Source organism: Colias croceus, chromosome 22 (genome assembly GCF_905220415.1).
Source record: "Colias croceus chromosome 22, ilColCroc2.1".
Taxonomy (NCBI): domain Eukaryota; kingdom Metazoa; phylum Arthropoda; class Insecta; order Lepidoptera; family Pieridae; genus Colias; species Colias croceus.
The window spans coordinates 2,330,685-2,352,995 of NC_059558.1; the positions used below are offsets into that span (position 1 = coordinate 2,330,685).

General features: G+C 32.8%; 1 protein-coding gene across 1 annotated transcript in view; it reads left to right on the top strand.

Annotated features, from left to right (window-relative positions):
- The window catches only part of LOC123701930 (CCAAT/enhancer-binding protein), a 28,997-nt gene extending 8,492 nt beyond the window's left edge, over positions 1-20,505 (top strand). Inside the window, exon 2 of the mRNA XM_045649559.1 lies at positions 20,365-20,505. The gene's annotated coding sequence lies outside the window, so the exon portion shown is untranslated. The remainder of the gene's footprint in view (positions 1-20,364) is intronic.
- The last annotated feature ends 1,806 nt before the right edge of the window (positions 20,506-22,311 follow it).

The following is a 22,311-nucleotide window of genomic DNA, read 5'->3' on the forward strand; positions in this document are numbered from 1 at the left end:
AAATCATGACTTTACATAGTAAACAGTATTAATTTATTTAACCGGACACAATATTGCGAGCAAAACCACAGGATTCAATTAGTATAATTGTTAGGTTCACTAATTTTGGTTACCAGAGCGACATGAATTGTAAGAGGTGTCCAAAAGAAGTCCTAGTACTTCCAAATTAAGAAAAATAAACACAATAATTTACTAATAAGGTTTTAGGTGAAAGTGTTACCTATACGTTTCCATTCTGGTTTTCATTTTAATGGGAAACGAAAACAGACATAAAAATCAAACTTAAAAGGTTTTAGAAAGAAGACAAAAGTGTGGCAGACCTTTAGCAAAAATTTTTAAAAATTTTTAGTGATATCTTGCTGGTTATATAAAAGCTGTGTCAAATTTTATTTATATAGAAAAAGAAACAAAGGCTGATCGAGAAATATGTGTGGTACGCGAATTCAATTAGGTACTATAGGTATTCAAAATATAATTCTCTATTTTTGAAAAGAATAAAAATAATAAAATAATATTTTTATTCTTTTCAAAAATAGTCACTCAACGGCTCTATCGAAGCTAATAAAACTTTAAACCAATATTTCATCTATGAATTTAGATTGAGTCATTATTGCGAACTTGTTAAATTATGAATAGTCCGATTGTCACATAAACAATCGTATTTGAATAATTCATGAATAATTCGACAAATCTATTCACATTTTGATTCAGAGCTTTTTCTAGTATTGTAATACTACTAGTATAGTATTATATTATACTAGATTTCCGCCCGCGGCTTCGCCCGCGTTTGCAAAGGAAAACCCGCATAGTTCCCGTTCCCGTGGGATTTCCGGGATAAAAACTATCCTATGTGTTAATCCAAGTTACCCTCTATATGTGTGCTAAATTTCATTGTAATCGGTTCAGTAGTTTTTACGTGAAAGAGTAACAAACATCCATACATCCATACTTACAAACTTTCGCCTTTATAATATGAAACAAAGTTTTCCTCTTTATATAATTATAGTGTAGATATTAAAATTTTGTGGTAATAATATACCTTCTTAATTTTAGGTTAACTTGTGGGTAATTTAAATTATTATTTGTTAAAACCAACGATTCTTTTTTGCATCTGTCCATCAGTAAGTATTTTTATTTGTCACATACTCGGTTTTTGTTTAGCTTGACCTATTTAAAAAAAAAGGAGGAGGTTCTCAATTCGACCGTATATATTTTTAACGGCATTGATTGGAATGCATCTAAATGATATAATTGTTTGTATTGTAATATATTATGCGGTTAATATTATATCATATAACATGGACCGTGCCTTACCCTGTATATTATGTAGTAAAATGTACGAATATGCTTCTTATACAATTGTCAATCAATAAATCATCAACTCGAATTCAAATCAACATTCCGGTAACAACACTAATTTATAGTAGCAAGGATTTTGCTAATTATACAAATAAGTTCCTACGTTATACAAACGATGATTCAGAATCGTGTATGTGTGCGTTATTTGTGTGGGTGTGCGTACCGGCTTTCACTTTTTTTCGTTAATATGCCTTTTGTGTTTTGGATGGCGGTATGCGAAAGCGAATTTAATTTATACCATGTGGGTTTTATTATTTTTCAATTCATTGAGTTTTTTGGATAGATTAGAGGTGACGAAATTTACTTGTTTTTAAGTTGATGAAAAATAAATGCGATTTCTATTTGTAGCCTTTTAAAGATTGAATATTGTCGGGATGTGATCATAATAATATTTTAATTTTATCGTACCTATGCATTTTTGATTTTACACTTTTATGTGGAAATTAATTCGCAATTGTTGTAAATTGAATCATCTCATTAATGAAGGTGATATCATCCTACTAGTAAAAAAGAATATTTTTTCTTTTTCTATATCCCGTCCCAAGTCCCAACTCAGGCAGAGCAAAAGCCAGCGACTTAATTCTAGAGCTTTTGCCATACGGATTTTCCTTTCTTTCCAATACATTGCGACATTGGATTTGCGTACGATTTATGTATTAATTACTGAAGCAGTTAATTAAAAAACGTTAGGAAATGAACCTTCACAGGGCATTGATCTGTGACTAGTTCAAACGATGAACGTAAAAAGTGCTAGAATATATATTTTCCAACAATTAAACAAACAAACCAAGCAATAATTGTAGACAATACATCGCTTGAAGCGCTTAAAAAATTTGCAAAGACTGTTTTGAGGTAATTGTGAATCGATTTTTACGCTGTTTGATTTAAATTTGCGGATGTGTGATTACTCGTTATGCAGATTCAACAATTTGAATATGGACGTTGAATGATATAATAAATTCAATGAATTCGATAATTATAATGCAAACAATGTAAATAGTATATTCTGAATAAGATATAATTGAACTAAAAAGTAACTTGGCAGATGGCAATTAGATTGCACTATTTAAACAACGATATGTTTGGTTAAATTTGTACATTTAACAATTTTTTGTACATAAAGTTAAAAATAAATTAACCCTAATATTATAATCATCTTCATTGCTGTCTTCTTTTATGAATGCGTATTTTACAGAAAAAACATTTAAAATACGCAGCACTTTTTTTGCTACAACTTCTCATGTCTGACTAATTTGATTGATAATTAATAGGCTCCTGTTTGGGTAATTTAAATAGCGAGTCAAAGTTGAAATGCAGCTTATTTCTGTACAAATATCGTGCATTAATTTTAAATTGTATGATATCCGTTCTCTATTTCCTTATTTCCTATTCATACTATTTATAAACAGTGAATACCGAAAAAGCGCATACCTAAAAAGCAAATGCTTAAGTTTAAAGTACTTATATTAAAATTGAGTCTTAAGGAGCCAGTGAAACAAACAGGTGAAGCTAAGTGTGTTAAAAACGCAGCGCTTCAATCACTACAAGCGCCACTACATTAAAAGTGCATACGATATTTAAAAAACATCTAGCGCTTCACCGCTGCTAGGGTCAATTCATCAAAAGTGCAATGCAATATCAAAAAATGCAAAAATCCAGCGCTTCATCGCTGCACGCGGCAACAACTGACCGCGGTGCCAGACTGCGCCCGCGCCGTTTCGCAACCCGCCGCTATGTGTGTCAAACGATCGACTTATATCACGCAAGACAGAACCAGCTAGAAGCTGTCACGTGTTTTGTTTATTTTCGTTTTCACTTTCCTTTGTTGGAAGGTTTGTATTGGTAGTGTTGATAGTATTGGTAGGATAGGGAAATGGGTACAAATATTATGTAGATGGTCAGTGCGGTTTATAAATTTACAACAACAAAATATAATTCAAAATTAACGGAGGACTACAAATTTATATAATTTGCAAATTTGATAGGAATGTCTACGTGTATATTGGGTAATTATTTAAAACAATTTTCTTACAATTAATTATTGATTGTCTTGAAGAAATAAAAACAATAACAATCTTCATTCGAAGCATCAGCCTTCTATTTAGTAATCTTGAAGACACTTAAAGCTATAAGTAACTATTTAATTGATCATTCAAGCGAAATATAAAAATTCAATCCTAAAAAATCCAAAACGTAATTAAATATTAAAAATAGCTCCATATTGCATAAAGCTTGCGCAGGAGTACGCCCGTTCGAAAGTTCGGCAGTACCGGGGGAAATCGGACATGTTTCATTTAACTTGAACGAACCTATATTGGTTTTAAATATTACGGATTTTTAAAGTGACCTTTTTTGGACAAAAAAAGCTGATTTGTGAAAATTAATAGCACATTTTTATGTAATCACCTAATTTTTATAATCACAACAAGAGCTGAAATGATATCCGCAGTTTGTACCATACTCAATCAATACGTAATAATAATAATTAAGTGAATTTCTATGAAATTATCAGTGTCTACTGTATAGTATTAAAATTGAATACTTAGTAAGTAATATTGATCCGGTACATTTATTTTTTGTATAACACTTTATAAAACGACTAGCTTACCGCCAGCGGCTTCGCCCGCTATCTCTAAAACGATTTGAGATTTAAACTATCCTATCTCTCAAGTTGGATCGAACTGCACATGGTGTGCGAATTTTTAACCGACTTCAAAAAAAAGGAGGAGGTTATCAATTCGGCCGGTATATATATTTTTTTTTATGTATGTACACCGATTACTCCGAGGTTTCTGAACCGATTTACGTGATTCTTTTTTTGTTCGATGCGGGATGGTGTCGAATTGGTCCCATAAAAATTTTATTCGGATAGGCCCAGTAGTTTTTATTTTATGAGCATTTTTGTCTGTAGGTATTTGTAAATTTTGCAAGTGCAAGTTTGAAGTCGGTTGTTTTTAACGCAGTTATCACTTGTATTATAATCGGTTAAGTGGTTTAGGAGTCCATTGAGGACAAACATTGTGACACGAGATTTATATAAATTAAGTATCAACCGGTATAAACAAATTTAAAAATGTTTTAACTTGGAAGTTTCGCGATCTGAATATACGTAGAACCCAGTATAAATGCTAATAGTAGACAACAAAAAACCGGCCAAGTGCGAGTCGGACTCACGCAGGAAGGGTTCCGTTATTCCGTACTATGGGGATTAAGTAATTTGTTGTTATACCGGCAACGGAAACACATCATTTGTGAAAATTTCAGCTTTCTAGCTATCACGGTTTATGAGATACAGTCTGGAGACAGTTAGACAGGCAGACACAGACAACGAAGTCACAGTAATAGGGTCCCGTTTTACCCTTTCGGTACTAAAAATGTACAGGTTTAAAGTTTCGCGATATGAAATTACGTAGAGCCTTAAATGTGCTAATAGTAGACAGCACAAAACGTGTTCCAAATTAACGTGACTGAAAAAACTGGAAAATTATGGAAATGGTTGAGGAAAACATTTTCGTCACGCGGTCCGTCACGTTGTTGGACCTCTGTAACGAGAATAGTTGAAGTTTATTTTATTTTTAAGAAAAACTTTTTCGTAGGGAAACTCTTGTTTGGGTTCCCGTCAGTGATTAAAGGTAATGTTATGTAATTTTAATTTGAATGCCAAATTTCTGAGTTAAATTTTTTCTCATATAGAGGGCCTGATGTTATTTTTTATTTATACTATCAAACGTATAATTTTTTCGGTCATCTTTTTAACTACAAACTACCGTACATCTTTATTCAACTCAGGCCCGATTTTTCAATCCTTGGTTAAAACTTATCCGTCCAATAAAGTATTACACGATAATATTAAAATGTCACCATTAAACTCTCAAAGCCGGACAATTATTTTCCGGCATTTTCGAAATGTTAGATTAATACGTTATCCGAAGAATAAGTTTTAACCAACGATTTAAAAATTAGCCCTCAATCAAATCTCGATAAGTACATATTTGGAGCTAGCGCGCAAGAGCAACTTTTGTCTTCGCAACTATTTTGTCTCTCCCATCAACTCTATGGGCTAGTAGGAAAGTGCGCGCACGTAGCGACGCAACTCCCCATGGAGTTGATGATGATGGGAGATACAAAATAGTTGCGGAGACAAAAGTTGCTCTTGCGCGCTAGCTCTTATACAATTGAAATACATATTTAATATTGATGTTTTGCATTAAAACAAAACATGTATTATGTGTCGAATAAAACACACAGCGTTGGATGAAGAAAGCAGTCTATGAATCCTATATATCTCTATGCAAATTGGGTCACCTTACCAAATATCGATGGATCTTTCACCTCACTAGCAAGAGCGCGTCCCTAGTATGGCATCTGTCATCATCGCCTTTGAAGCGCTGTCATCTTCCAAGCTCCATAGCATCTTCATCAGCAAGCAGTAAACTGCAACGCTGTGTGTTTTATTCGACACATAATACATGTTTTGTTTTAATGCAAAACATCAATATTATGTGTCTTTCTAAAACACACAGCGTTGGATGAAGATGTGTTTGATATCTGCTGGTGAAGAAAGACATACAAACGCTATGTTGAAAATAAATTATCTTGTTAATATTGTAATACCTAAGTGCTGTATTAACAACTTAAATTTCATTCCTTACAGAATGTTAAATGAACCTTTTGTATTGTAAAATAAAGTTATATTTTAAATTCTAAAAACAATACAAGGGGGTTATGTAATAACAACAAAAATTGTTTTTCTTTCATATTGTAAGAACTAACCATATAGGTATCCTCTAAATTTTAAATTATTCTCCTCAGATAATCTTCTCAATAAGCCAATACTAATGAACTAAGTCTTAGAACCTAAGAACTGCTTAATTATTTCTCTATATCTTTGATACAAATCAAAGTTCAAATAATAACATAAAAATAAAATTTTAAAAATTATAACTCAAAGGAAGATCAATGTCACCAAGGATAAACAATGGAGCCTCTAAGGCTAAATACTACAGTAAATAACATCTGTATATAAAATAACTATAATAAGCAATGTTAACACAACTGTACCTTAAGCAATAAGCATGTTTGTTACACATTGATCATTACTATGATCTTAAATTAATTACACTGAATTAAATAATAAATTAAACAGTTTCAGGTTACCTTAAAGTAAACCAGACTCACTGGCACTGGCTAAATTGACTGATTGACAGTAAAACTTTTATAATTGACTGTATGGTCCTTCCACTGCCTCCACGGGTTGGTGCCCTTACCACATTCTTGAAGCCACTGCTGGACAGGGCTGCTACGTTTACTGTTTTTAAGATCTGGAGGGACCTTAACTAGCCAGAGATAAAGGTTTGTGTTGCAAGGTTAAAGGGTCCGCCCCTTTATAGATAAGAATCAATTATCTACTTTTAAGATTGAAAATCAGTCCTTTGTTACTTGAACCAACCTTTCCACATGGGTCACTGGGCATATCTATGTGTCTGAGTTTCCTCACAACCGACCACCTGATGGATAATGTGTTGTTGTATCCATTTAGTATCCAAATTCAGGTCAGGTTATAATCTTATCTTGCTGTGATAAAAAACTGTATTTTGAGGTTTTCAGAAGTCATGTTCATGTCATGAACAGGGTCAGCTTGCTTATGATAGACTTAAGCCAATTAAATAAAATCCCTGTGTACTAGATTACATGCATTCTTTTTTTTTTTTTTTTTTTTTAGCATTGCATTATGAAAGTCACCTCCTGCTTGGAGGGTCATATGTTGGCACTGTGGAGGGGCACCACTACTTAACTGCTCTTTCCCTTTGCTTTACAATGGGCTGTTTTCTCCCCCCCCCCCCCCCCCCCTTTTCTGACTGAGCAGTTGGGGGGCCATAAGGCCGTAAGGCCATTCACCAATGGTCTGAGTGCTCATGACTTCCGGGTCAATAACCATATATAACCATAATAGTCAATAACCATAAGCCATCTTTAGGCGCTTGACATTGAGTTGCGGAGAAATGCCCGTATATTATTATTATTTATTATATCAACCATAAGCCACCCTTGGGTGCTATGTATCTGCCCCGGTCCCGGGGTGCGAGGTGCGCTAGTGCACTTGGAGGATTATCCTTGAAAGGGAATATTCAGTCTAGGCGTCAGCTCCATCAACGACTGCAGATGTCGCAAAATTCGGAGCAGGCTTTGGCAAATATGCCTTGGCACTAAAGCATTCCTTTGGATAGCGAAATGGACCATATCAGGAGCTTCCGAAATATTATATTTCCTGTTGTACAAGGTAGGAGAAGCCACTCCGGTACAGGTTGATTTCTTGAGAGGCAATCTAAATCAAAGGCCACTTAGGCGTCCTGGAAGCGTGCCAAGAGTTATTCTCAACTTTTCAGCTAGGTACAGTTACTCAGTTGTAAGAGCTAAGAGAGTCAGCAACCTTTGTATGTGGGCGACCAAAGTCTGATTGATAGCTTGGGCTACAGGATGTGCGCCCCTTGCAATTTACTCAGAAGCACTTTTATTGCATATCTGGTACACGACATATAAGTCAGAAGTTCTAATGCCAAGTCCCCTGCTTCCCTCTTCATTTCTCTGACAGGTAAGTACTGTTCAGATGTCCTACTCAGCCCGCATCCGCGGTATCTGTAGTTAGGAAGTAAGAAACTTGTTCTTTTACAAAGACTATTACATTTCTGTTTATGTTTCTTTTCCACAACTCTTAAGTCTTGTATAGCATGTAGAGGGAAAGCCTTTCTCTCTTGGTCTGCTGTGCGCGAAACTCTAGAGAAATAACTGTACAGTCCTCTCAGTGTTAGATGTCTAGAACTGTCTGCAACTCTTATTTAGTGCAAGACATGGTCCTTTTAATGACTACCACAGTATGCTCTATCTTTGAGGCTTTTGGGACTGGCAATAACACAGACATTTCTATAGTATCACACATGAGGCACAAGTATCCAGGCTTACAATGTACACTTTGTAATTGATGTGCCAAACCTGCCTTCCCAAAATCTCTATGGTCTCCGGGACCTGTAGAGTTAATTGGAACAATCCTTGTAGACGAAAAGATAATTGTCTAACTAGAAGGCTGTAGCTCATTCTGTGGCTTTACTAAAATCTCCATGGTCTCCGAGACCTGTGAAGTTAAATTATTAGAATAATCCTGATAGTTTAACTAAATCAGAGGGCTGTGGCCCTTTTTGTGATTGGAGTGCCAATCAAGCTCTACCAATATCTCCATGGTCTCCGCGACCTGTGAAGTTGAATTGGAATAGTCTTGTCAATCAGGCTTTACCAAAACCCCCATGGTCTCCGCGACCTATGAAGTTGAATTGGAATAGTCCTGCCAATCAGGCTTTACCAAAACCTCCATGGTCTCCGCGACCTGTGAAGTTAAATTGGATTAGTCATGGTAGACCCAAAAGATAATTGTCCAACTAAATCAGAAGGCACTTTATGTGGCTGTAGTGCCAATTAAGCTTTTCCAAAATCCTCACAGTCTACAAGATCTGTGAAGTTAATTTTGCAACGGTCTCAATAGACCAAAACTTAATAGCTTAAATAAAACAGAAGGAGGGCACCTCCAGCCTGTAGGGTCTCCGCGACCATTTGAAATGGCTGCCATATGCAGGCAGAAAATAGGCCAATGATGCCTGATTGCACAAGCCAATCCTGGCCTTGTGAGAATCTCATTACTGTTACCAATGATGTCTAATTTTACAAGACAATCCTGGCTTTGTAAAAATTTAATTACCGTTATAATCTGTGATATGTATCAAAATTACCTGGTTAATACCTAGGTGTTTAGGTGTCTCAGGTTGAATATCAACCTGGGGGAGCCATCAGCTCTTATTGCCAGAAGCATATCTGAATGTAAGTATGGCATATATTTTTCTGGGTCTTTCTGGACACAGTTCTTTCAGCATAACCATACTAAGCTAATCATGGCTAAGGACGCCTTGTACATATTTTCAGTACATATTTTTGTAGAAGATACAAATAAAAAATACAAAGATTTTGCTTACTTTACTGTTGATATTATAGAATTGTTATCACACCTGAGTGTTAATTTTAAGGCAAGCTCTTTCACTTAAGTAAGAAAGGAACTAGATAAACAACATTATCATCGGTAACATTATAACCAAGAATGATCTCATTCAACTGTTCGGGGATACAGTAAATATGGGTCCTTGATGATGATAATGTATATAAACATATCTACCTCTTATAATCTGCAATGTCTATTTCTTATGATCTTTCACTACTATTCAAATAAGTACCCATAGAATCAAAGCTTATTCTGGTATCAATTGGCTATGAAAATAAGCTCCTTATGTTAAGAATTATTTACCGTAAGATAAATTAGGTAATCTCAACTTGCAGTAATAAGTAGCTCCTACTGAATATTGTGTGAGACTGTTGCTCATATTATACACTCTATAGTCTATATCATATCCTATAATAAGTAATGTAAAATCTATATGTGACATGTATCAATATTGAAATAATATTAAAATAGTTAATTAACAATTTCTTCTCTTTAGAATATTGTGATAGACAGGTTTTGTAACTAACTATCTAAAATCTAAGTACATCTTAATTGTCTTGAATTATTTATGTAGTCAGTGGGCACTAAGTAGTAGGTACTCACTTTTGTTGAGGTAGTTACAATTGAATGGTCTAAGTGATTGAGATGCCTCACTACCTGCTGAGTGCTGGGGCTCGTTAGCCAGAGGGGATCACGGTGGATTCCTTATACCTAAGTACCTTCTACCTAGGTAGCCTAACGCTATTTCACAAGTCTGGTTAAAAGCAATACTTGACACAGTAACCAATGTGCCTGTGTATGATAAAGAAACCCGATGATAATGTAGTGATCTCATTATAGGCATGCATTGTGTTTTATTAATTACCTACATCCAAATATTGATGTATTTGTGTCAAATACTGTGAAATGTATGCCACGTGCTGGATGAAAATCTATGCACGAGTCCGGACATGTTCTGACAAGTTTGATTGTACTTACGGAATTTCTCGTCTCCCGGTCTCTTGGGCAGTGACGAACCATTACTTCTCTCGTCCTCCGAGGACGAAAAAGAGTTCCCGCCACTATTATACATACCAAAGCACCGGTTTTCGAATTTCCTTCCGACAACGTGGTCTTTTGTGTTTCATATTGGAACTAATTCCGTTTTTCACTAGAAAAACACTAAAATTTAACGCGTGTGTGTTTTATCACACTTAATATTCGAGAATTATAATTATATATATTCGAATTCGAGAATTATATTCTGCGCGATGTTATTGCGCACGAATTCATAAACGCTATGGAGCTTGGAAGATGACAGCGCTTCAAAGGCGATGATGACAGATGCCATACTAGGGACGCGCTCTTGCTAGTGAGGTGAAAGATCCATCGATATTTGGTAAGGTGACCCAATTTGCATAGAGATATATAGGATTCATAGACTGCTTTCTTCATCCAACGCTGTGTGTTTTAGAAAGACACATAATACTTTAAATACATATTTTTTGGTTCACTCGCAATGCACAAACTTAATGTGATTTGTGACAGATATTAATTAAACATATGAATTACATTATTTATTGACCAATCCGAACTAAATATTGAAATTAAACGAATGATTAAGATTGGTAAAACTGCGATGATTATATTTTTGTATCATATATTTTCACACACTTGATACATAAGATACATAATAAAAAAAAACGACGTGTAGCACTCGGGGACTGCCGCGGTAAAGTTATTGCATGCTATGCCTTCAAGCCACACCTCCGCCCGTCGGAGTGGGGAGCGTGAGGTTTTTTCGTTACGGAATTTCTCGATTCGGTCCCCGCGCTCAAGGCCCGCGATAGAAGCTATGCAATAGCTTAAAAATATCCTTTTCCAATATAAATACCTTATCCTAGTAACTAAATAGTTAACTGCGTGTAATTAATAATATTATCACTATTTACAAGACTTATATCAGCCCTTCCTGTTAACTTATCAATTCGTTATTCATTTAAATAAAATCATTTATATTCGCAAATGGAATTGAACATATTTTCTTAAAAACTTTATGTACCTAAGTACGTAAGTGTGTAAATTTCAAGAATCAAATTATGCACTGTTTTTAGGAAAACATATTTAAATACATTATATCTATGAACAGTAATAATTCATAGAGCAAACAAAATTATTAGGGTTTGATTGATTTGATTTTTCAATCCTTGGTTAAAGCTTAAACATCGAATAACGTATTAAACTACCATTTCAAAAATGTATTCTAATTGTCCGTATTTGACAGTTTACAGGTGACATTTTAAAATGTTCGTGTAATACTTTATTGGACGGATAAATTTTAACAAAAAAAAACCGGCCCTAATAAAATTAATCCAATATCGAATTATGTTTTCCAGGGTTATTAGGTATATTATATTTATTATATAACATATCTGCTATATATTACTCACTTTGTATAAAAAAGAGAAATGTACTATGTACTTAACTCTATGGTCGCTGGTCTTTGTTATCTGTAAAGGAGTCATATATACAGAGAAACTTTCAACTTTTATAAAACAACGAAGGTCTGGCCGTTATGGGCTCTTGCTCTATTATAATAATACTAGTTTTCCACCCGCAGCTTCGCCCGCACAGTCAAAGAAAAACCCGCATAGTTCCCGTTCCCGTGGGATTTCCGGAATAAATCTATCTTATGTCCCGGGGTAAAAAGTAGCCTATGTCCTTTCTCGGGTATCAAAATATGTATCTCTATACCAAATTTCATGCAAATTGGTTCAGTAGTTAAGGCGTGATTAAGTAACAGACAGACAGAGTTACTTTCGCATTTATAAGTATGGATGTTCTATGACATCGTTGCTCTACATTCTAAAATATCTAATTAAGTTTATCTTTGTTTATTAAACAAGCTCGTACATATTGAATAGGTTATATTAGTTATGTTAAGTAAATATATGTGTGTGGTTTGATCGTATGTCTAAATAGGTTGTAGTTGAACTCTTTATAACTTTGAATTTATAACTTTTAATACATCTTCGTTAAAAACTATTATTGTTTCCATACAAATTCTATCGATACCATATTATTTCACATTATTTCATACCAATTTGTTTTATTTACACACAAACAATACAAGTTAATTTTAAAATAACGCTGGATAACTGGAAAATTATTATGAAATCGAAATTTCGAGTAAAAAGGTTAATTTGTTGGAAATTTCTCGATTTTGTACGGCTTCTTCGAGTTTGTGAGACATCACGTGGCCCCCATCGTGGTTTTGGCACGTTTGTTTATTATTTTGTTTTTGTTTTTTTGAAACAAATTTGTCGAAGCTTGAGGCTGTGACTTTGCGCGCGTAACTAAGTGAAAATTAGCCTATATTGTGTGTGTGCGTGTAATCTATGTATTTGCAAACATACAGATGCGATTAATCGTTACAAATTTTAATATTTATAATAAATTATATACTAAAACCTTCCTCTTGAATCACTCTATCTATTAAAAAAACCAGATGAAAATCCTTTGCGTAGTTTTAAAGAATTAAGCATACAAAGGAACAGAGAAAGCGACTTTGTAGTGATGTAAGATTTAAGTAGTGGGGTAGGACATGCCGATGCCGGTCGTCCTGACTCTACACGGATTTGCCTATTAAAGTATTGCAAAATATTATGTCATTCAAGAAGACAGTATCATGTGTTTGTTGTTCATGTTACCAATAAAATGTAATTCGTGAGTTTTTTCTTGATGAAATTATTTTCAAAATCTGTTTAGTAGTTTTTGAAATTATCCGTAACAAGTGAAAATCTGTAATATTTTCTTTTATCTGTTTGAGAGTAGAAGAAATTAAATTTATTGTACTTTTATCTATTGTGTGAACAATAAAAATGTTATTGTTTTACTTCCAAATTTCTAGGAAAATCGAGCGTCAAACTATGACTTTTTTATTTTAATTATTTCTTAATATTAGTGCCTATGGATTTAAGGCTAGAGTTAAGAAATACTAGTGTTCAAACTTATGGCTGCCACTCACGTTACACCAATTCATTAGATAATAAGGTATCACTCTCAACTATGTGTACAATATTTTTCATAGGATTCTAGTAAATGACGTCACATTTCAAATAGATCACAACTCAAGTGGTGTATGTAGGGCGCATAGCAGTGACATAAATACGTTATCATAAACAAACAAACAAACATATCAGATATCGATAGATGGTGAGATTTTATGAATTACTGATTGAAAGGTATGCTGTATAGAGTTGTAACGCGGGTTTACTTGATAAATTGATAGATGAAATTTTGTACCGTATACATAACTATTATATAGTTATTGATCACTTTTATTCAGGAAAAGTCTCAAAGTAAAGTTTGTGACGAAATTTTTTTTTGTGCGTTTGTTGTTTTGTGAATGTGGGTGCATTCATCTCTAAAACAACAACATAATATTTAGCCGCTGTTTTCATTAATACATTATAACGACCTTTTTTATTTTATTTTATCATTCTTATATTAATATATTTTTGAAACTTTAAAGAAGTCATAAATACAACTGTACTAAAAGTAGAGAAAATATTTGTTTGTTAGCTTTTAACTGATAAAGTATTCGATTGATGTAAAACTATCTTTTACTAGAAGAAAGCTACATCTTTTCCGAGAAACATAGGTTTTATTTTATCCCCAGCCGAAACCTCGAGAAGGGATCATAATAACATAGTATAATATGTAATTAATAATACCATAGTATTATGATAATACTCAAAAACTTTTATTGTATACTCTTAAAAATCCGCTCCTAAAAGATCAAGCGAATGAAATTAAATTATATAATATGTATATGTCACATTGAACTCATTTAATAATTACAGGCACATAGTAATATATTATGTAGTTATACGAAATGAATCACTATCCGGTACTCAAGATAACCGATAGAGTCTGGGAAAATAGTTGAGTAATAGGGCTGTGCTATGTTTATAAACTCAAACTCAAATCTAAACTCAAACTCAAGACTTTTTATACAGACAAGCGTTGAGAGTAAAATTTCAAGGTCGCGTCATGGCAATACCGTCACGTCCATATAAAGGCGACGATTTTGGTATCTTTAAATCTTGCCAAAGAAGTTTCAATACTGACACGTATATTCGGCACACACGTTGGAAACTGTTCGATTGTTTTGAAGTGTGTGTTTCTAAAAATATCAATGATTGGAAATGTCCAATTACATAACTGGTAATAATATGATGGCTATTTATTTAATTTCTTTTTCATATTTTTTAATGATTATTTAAGATCTATTTAATGTTGAAATTACATTATTAAATTTATTAAACTATTCTTGCTTTGTAGAGATATACAAATATTTTTAAAAATTAAAGACATAGTTAGATTTTAATATTTCTAAACCGTAATTTTTAGGTTTGTGTTTATTTTAAATACACAAACTTGCATAATAAATTAATGTAGGTAGATACTGCATACAAATAACTATGTACAGAGTAGAGGTACTGAATACAAATTTTACTAGGTATGTACAGTAAGCATCAAATATTTTAAGCTACGCCTACCTACATAAAAAGGTAAATCTATACCCACACATTGACAGTAAAGCTTCACACACACATACATTTATTTTTTTTTTTCTCTGTTCTCGTCCCGCCTTTTTAGTGACCTCTTTGCTTGTTACCTTTTACCGTGGTTGCCTGGTAGAGATCACTACTTAGTGATAAGGCCGCCAAGTTAATTGTACTCTGTTTTTAGATGTAATTAATACTAAGGTTTCCTATTTGTACAATTAATTAAGTGTAAAAATAAATAAATAAATAAATTTATATGTTCATACAACAATAGAGTATAGGCTTACAAAGCATATTCATATTATTTAAAACAAGTACTGTAAATGGATTTAATACCTATCTTATATCACCAAAAAAAAATGTGTGCGTGTACTATAGTGTACACACGTAAGAAGTGATACTTCTTTATGACCTTATTTTTCAAAAAATAATTTACTAATTTTATGCAACTTTACAGAAATATGTCGAATCACGCGTGGTAGGGATAAGAAAAAGAAGTTACACTTAAAAAAGTAAACAAAATACATTCAAAAACCAGTGCTGATAAAATTCAACAATCTAAATAATATTTTATAATTTAATAACAAATTAACAATGCTTTTAAAACAAATATTTTTTATGTGACGTGCAAAAAGGATCAGCCTTTATAAACATAACACAAATACAAAGGAAAAAAACACAGTCTCCGTGTTTTATATCCTTTATCAAATTGTTTAAATACGTTGATTCATCTTGGTTTAGATATGAGTCAAGTATAGTATCTTCTGTGATACAGTAACAGGCCTGCTTCAGTATCCATTTATCTACACTTAATATTATAAAGCTGATGAGTTTGTTTGTTTGAACGCGCTAATCTCGTGAACTACTGGTCCGATTTGAAAAATTCTTTTGGTGTTATATAGCCCATTTATCGAGGAAGGCCAAAGGCTATATTTCATCTCGCTAAGGCCAACAGGAGCGGAGCACTGCAAGTAAAACCGCGGAGCACAGCTAGTCTATATACAGCGTGTTTGTATTTCGAAAAAATATATAAAATTTAAATATTTTTTAATTACTTTAAATTGTACTTTACAGCTCTCTTCAATGAATAATCCAATCGTTTAATATTATATACCATCAATTGTAATATGCGTGGTGTGTACTTTTTTTGAATATTCATTCGAATGTAATACCTATATAATAATAATGCAATAAATTAAATAGTATAATGGCTTCATTCAACCAAAAATTCTATTGAACTATTCGTAAACAAATGTATTATGAAAGCGTTAATACTTAATTGTAGGAAGTACTTATTAGTGTCTATATTTTATAAACACACTTCAAAACACAGTATTTGAATTAAAAACTCCTCTGCCTGTTTCATTTAATTTACACACTTTACTGTTTGTATAAAAGTAACATTGTTTAATATCAACAGAGCTCTACATTAAGAAAAAATAACTCTATTCTTAATGTTAGTAAGCGTAAAAAACAATTTTAGTTTCTAAATGTAATAGGTATTAAAATAAATGTAAATAACACACTACAGGTTCATTTTAAAATGCAGGTAAATAACAACTCAAACCCAAGGAAAAAAGATTGACATTTTCTTTTCCCTTTTTTATCTAAATACGTAATAACACAAAAAACAACAACAAGACACTCCATTCATCTCATTCGCCATAAACTAAGGGAACCATAAAAAATCAGTGAATTAAGGTCATCGCCCTCTCCACAAGGCAATGCACTCTACACTCCGTGAGTGCAACTAAAAATTTTTGATAAGTGACACTAAAATGGGTGTTCGGCTGTTAATTAATAAGGGAAACTCACACAGTGATAAAGTATTTGGTACTTTTATGTACGGGAAGTGTAAGTTTGAGATTATAATGATTAAATGAGACAATAATTACGAAAAATAAGTATCTAAGGGCCGATTTTTCAATCCTTGGTTAAAATTTATCCGTCCAATAACGTATTACACGAACATTTTAAAATGTCACCTGTAAACTGTCATATACATATTTCATTTGAAATTGTAGTTTAATACGTTATTCGATGAATAAGTTTTAACCAAGGATTGAAAAATCAGCCCTAAGTATAGTAATCATTTGAGTGTTGATAGATGATATGGATTCGTATTAGTAATAGGTAATTGTAAGATTAGTTGGATATTATACAGTAAGTACCTATACTGGAATAGGAATCGATTAATCACGATAAACTCATAAGCAGTTTTATTCACGTAAGAGAAGTAGATAATAATTGTACTGAGTATTATTGTAATAAGTTTAAAGGTATATGACTGACTTATTAGTCAAAGTTAATTTTGTATCTAAATGACCACTTACTATGAAGAAGAATTAATCAGCTCGATAAATGAATATACAGCTAGTTTTTAATGCAGAAAGAAAAACTAAAACCAATAGTGACATAGGTAGTAACGGTAGAAAATGCATTTGAATATTTAATACAAAAAACCGTTGAAATGAGAAGCTCCTCCTTTTTTGAAATCGGTTATAAGGTAAATAAATATTACAAAATGTTTCCATAATGCGAACAATAAAATTAAATGTAAGAAATGTTAATTTTACGCAACATTCGCAATGTTACATAGGTACTTTATTCTTATTACGAAATACTATAAATCATTTATTGATAGTCATTATTCTAGTTTTCTATTGTATTTTATAGCACTGATTTAAATTACTGTTTTATTATACAGGGTGTCCCACTATTGGTATACTAAGTGCAAAGGGACTTGTACATGGAAATTCATGTTTTCTTCTCTAGCTTCGCGCAGCCGTCATATAACGCTTCGATAATGTGAGCAGTTTGTCTATGAAAACATAATTATAATCACGTGCGGGTGGCGGGTTGCTTGTTATGGGTGTACACATAGAGTTTTAAGAATTCATCTATTTGAAAAAAAAATGCATCAGGAATTTTTGAAGTATTTTTTACGTAGGTACACAGCGTATGCAAAACTATAACCTCCATTGAGCTTAGAATAGCGACGGTGGGACACCTGTATATTACCTAGTAATTACGAAAAGTTTTGAAAACATTCATTTTGTCATCATTTTCTTTTCAGGAATATGTATTCTAACCCCATTACCATTAGGTCAAATTCTTTTAGTGTAAACAGACGTAGAGCATTCTTTCGTTAATCATAGTGCGTTCGAAAAGATTCTATGCAATGTTCAAATACTGAATACGAGTTTTAATTTAAGCTAGAACTAAAAAGATCATGAAAGAATGCTTTCGTGACTAAAAGATCACGAAAGAGCTCTAGCTCCATGTTCGTTTGATGTAAATGCACCGTTAAACAAAAAGGACGATGCAAAATCTTCACGTCTTTATACCTCTATGATAACGTCAATGAGAATGAAATAAAATCCGCGGAAGCAGTTAATAATAAATATGTATAGTGTATACACTAGTTATTACTTCCCCGGTAAAATCCATAGACATTAATTCAAGAAATACATCTGCTCTTGCCCATTTTAACTTTCCAATATATCCAATATTAATTCAAATGTTAACTTCAACACCATTTCGCAACATTATAAGCTGTTATTTAATAAGCTAATCTCCATACATCCTATTAAGCACAATTTCTGTTCATAAAAGTTCCACCTGTCTTTCTGTAAATCATTTTAGAGACCACATTCCATAACCACACATCTATGCTTAATATTATAAATCTGAGGAGTTAGTTTATTTAAACTAAACTCAGAAACCACGGATCCGATTGAAAAATTCTTTCACTGTTAGATAGCCCATTTATCGAGGAAGGCTATATAATATCATCACGCTCAGACCAATAGGACTGAAGCATTGCGGCCCTGGGTGAACCTTCAGTTCACCCACGCGTCCGCGTTAAGATGTAGAAGCCCTTCTGGCTAATATCGAGAGACACCACCGGGGCACATCTGTAGTAGCTAGGCAGTAGTAGCTTTTGGTTATGTCTTTGATCATCAGCCACGGGGCACATCTAGTAGGCTTTTGGTTATGTCTATGACCATCGACAATATCACTACTACAACGATGGTTAGTTGCCATAGGAGTAGCCTTTGTACGTATCATACGTATGTTTAAAGATTCTAAATCAATCGTCATAACTTCCTCAACATCCGCTATTTCCTTGAGCCCCAAAAACCCATTTCGAAATGGTTACGTCAACTTGAACTAGTACCGATACCGACTTCGCACGTTCTACTTTCTATAACATTTAACTAAACCGCCAAAAAATAAAGGCTTACATAACCCCGTGAGTGGGTCTCTGGGTTCGTTATGCAATGTTCTTGCGTAAATGTGAAAGTCAGTCGGCTAGCTTCCGCGCGTTATGCAATATTTCTCGTCTTACTGACACACTTTTCTAAATCTTATTGGCCGTTTCGGATTAACGAGGAAATACTGTAGTATATTGTAGTATTATCTCATAATGTAATATGCCGGATATAGTCAAAATTGTGGTCCCAAAAATTGTGAGTCAGCATGGTTTTAGTTCCGTAGCGTACGAGTGAAAAACTACTTACTACCCATTGTACTAAGTACAAATTATGTCATTTATCCAATACAAAGATCCTGAATGGTATTAGAATAACGTAAAGTACAAATTTGCTAATAAATAGAAAAACAGCATTGTAAAAAACGTATCTTCAATTCGTTAAAGTTTGGTAAAAAATATTGTGAAAAACTGATTGACGCGCGGGGACTTATAAATAATTCTAAGAATTTGATTTCTCGATAAATTTCGGACCCTCTAAAACTCTTAATGCTTTTAAACAATTTTTAGCTCATGGTGGTAATGGCCCTGGTACTCCTGTCACCAATTATACTTAATTAGTGATGTCCTGTTCTACTTTTATTTATCCTAAAGAGATAGGAGAGCATCATTTTAACTCTAACATGTATAGAGAATAATATTTATTGTAAATAAATGCATAACAACTAACTGCAAAGTTCTGAAACATATCACTTGGTAAATTGATTTTTTTATAAAATCGACAAATGTTCATATACATTAGATATCTACTTTATAATAATAAATAATATTATGTTAAATTTAATACCAACTATTGAATAAATTTTTGAACTGACGTTCCCAAAATGTCCACAGAGCATTTTATTTTATTTGTTTTTTTTTCGCCCACTTTGTCTAAAACCTAATAAATTATATACTAAAAACTTCATCTTGAAACACTCTATCTATTAAAAGAAACCGCATTAAAATCAGTTGCATAGTTTTAAAGATTAAAGCAAACATAAGGACATAGGGACAGAGAAGGCGACTTTGTTTTATACTATGTAGTGAAGAATGTAGGATTGTATGATTGTCTTGTCTAAATTTATGGAATAAGAATGTTTCTTTTGTTTATCGCTGAAAAACACAGTATTAAATGTATGTTTGTTTGTTTGTTACAGATCGAGCATCGGCTGGACATCGAGTGATATCGTGCATTATGTATAAACCTGTAGTTAGGTTATAGTTAGCAAATTCATTTTGTGATTTTAACTTTATGTTTGACTGCATTTTGTGGAAACGACCCTTGTATTTTTGTGACTATAGTACCTAGTATGTTTAATTCAGGAGCTACTTGCTTGTAAATTTTCCGTACAATCTGTTACGTTTTTCTTTCATATTTTAGAAGTAAAAACTACAAATCAACTTACGGGAACTTAACTTTTCATCAGTTTCTTACTTTTCTCAAACAATTTTCATATCAAACTTTAAGAAAATTGTTATTAAGAACTTTTCAAATTTCTAGTGCATATATTTGGGTCCTTTTCATAAAATACAGATTATTGTAGTCTGGTTACAAGGATGTGATCTCAAATGTGAACCAGTACTGCCAATGTAAGGGTATTGCCACACGAGCGGTAAACGCGGCGTTTTTATTCTAAATGGAATATGTAAAGTGGCGTTCGTAAGTCGCTAGTGTGCCACTGCCCTTTGGTTTTCTTTTTGTATATTAATTGAGTACTATTTAGTGCTAGTACTATTTTGGTTGTCCTAATTAATATCGATTTACAGTACCGTGAAAACTTATTTTTAATATAATTTATTCTTTACTCCTTAATACTTTTACACAGTTACGTTTCTTTTAAAACTAAGTTCGTTAATTAGGACAACATATTCTAGTTTATACATTATTACATAGAAATAGGACTCGAACGGAATTTAGAGTTTTACAAAATGTATACACTTTTTTACTTACATGTTTTACAATTTTATTTAAGAGATGAGAGCTCAACGAACACTGCCATTGAAGTCTCGAAAATATTTATTTTTATTTTTAAAAGAATCCCCAAAAAATGCGATGTGTTTAATCATCAACATGTCATGTGTCAAAATAATGGACTAGATGTCGCTAGCTTCGCTCAACATTTAAATTTTTATACAATAAAGACGTATATTCGTTTTGAAATTGTAACATAGTTTATTTTAGTATTGTAATTATTATGTAAATTGATTGTATATAATCTTGGATCGTTGCTGTTGTAAGTTCATTTCACTTTTCTGTTTCTTGTTTAGGAAGAAAGCAGATGTATTAACGATGGCACAAAATTAAGGCGTAAACAACTGAATAGAAATATCTGCTTTCGATAAGGCTAATTTAATCTTTCGTTACGTGAAAATGTCTGTAATCGACTGATACAGCAATTTTTAATATGCCCACTTGCGGGTGTTTTAAAAGTTTACTTGCGACATTTTCACGAACACAAACGCACTAAATACATAATTATATGTACATATTCACGCTAAGCGCATAGGGTTAGATTGGGATAAGTGATTTTGTTGAATACTAAAATGTTTATTCCTATAAAGTACCTTTAAATTTTATTTTCATTGATGTTAAATTAGGATTAAGATAATAAAAACACGGTCTGGGCACTGCCGGATGAGAAGTACAATAAAATCATAATAAATCTACTTAAAATCACGGGTTTGAGGCTGCTATTATCAAATATCAGAATTTGATGCTAATCCTGTACTGCGATATATTTTATAAGGGTTGGTGATTGAAACGGGTCTTGAAACATATAGTTACCATGTTGATCCTACGATCATATATATGTAAGACATTCGTACACTAACGATTAAAAAGTCCTAATGAAATTGAAGTAAAGATGACGCAGTCTGAATGTAGATGGCGCTGTAATAAAACATTTATTCAAAGCTGTTTATGAATTCAAATATAGATGTTATATTATTTAGGTGCTATATTTGGAATTGTAATACGAAAGTGAACTTTAGTGTATGAGTGTTATATACCTACTTATTAATATATAGTTGTTAATATAAACGAAACTCCGTCCCGTTTACATATTCTTATAAATGTTTGTAAAAATATATTTAAGAGGATTTTA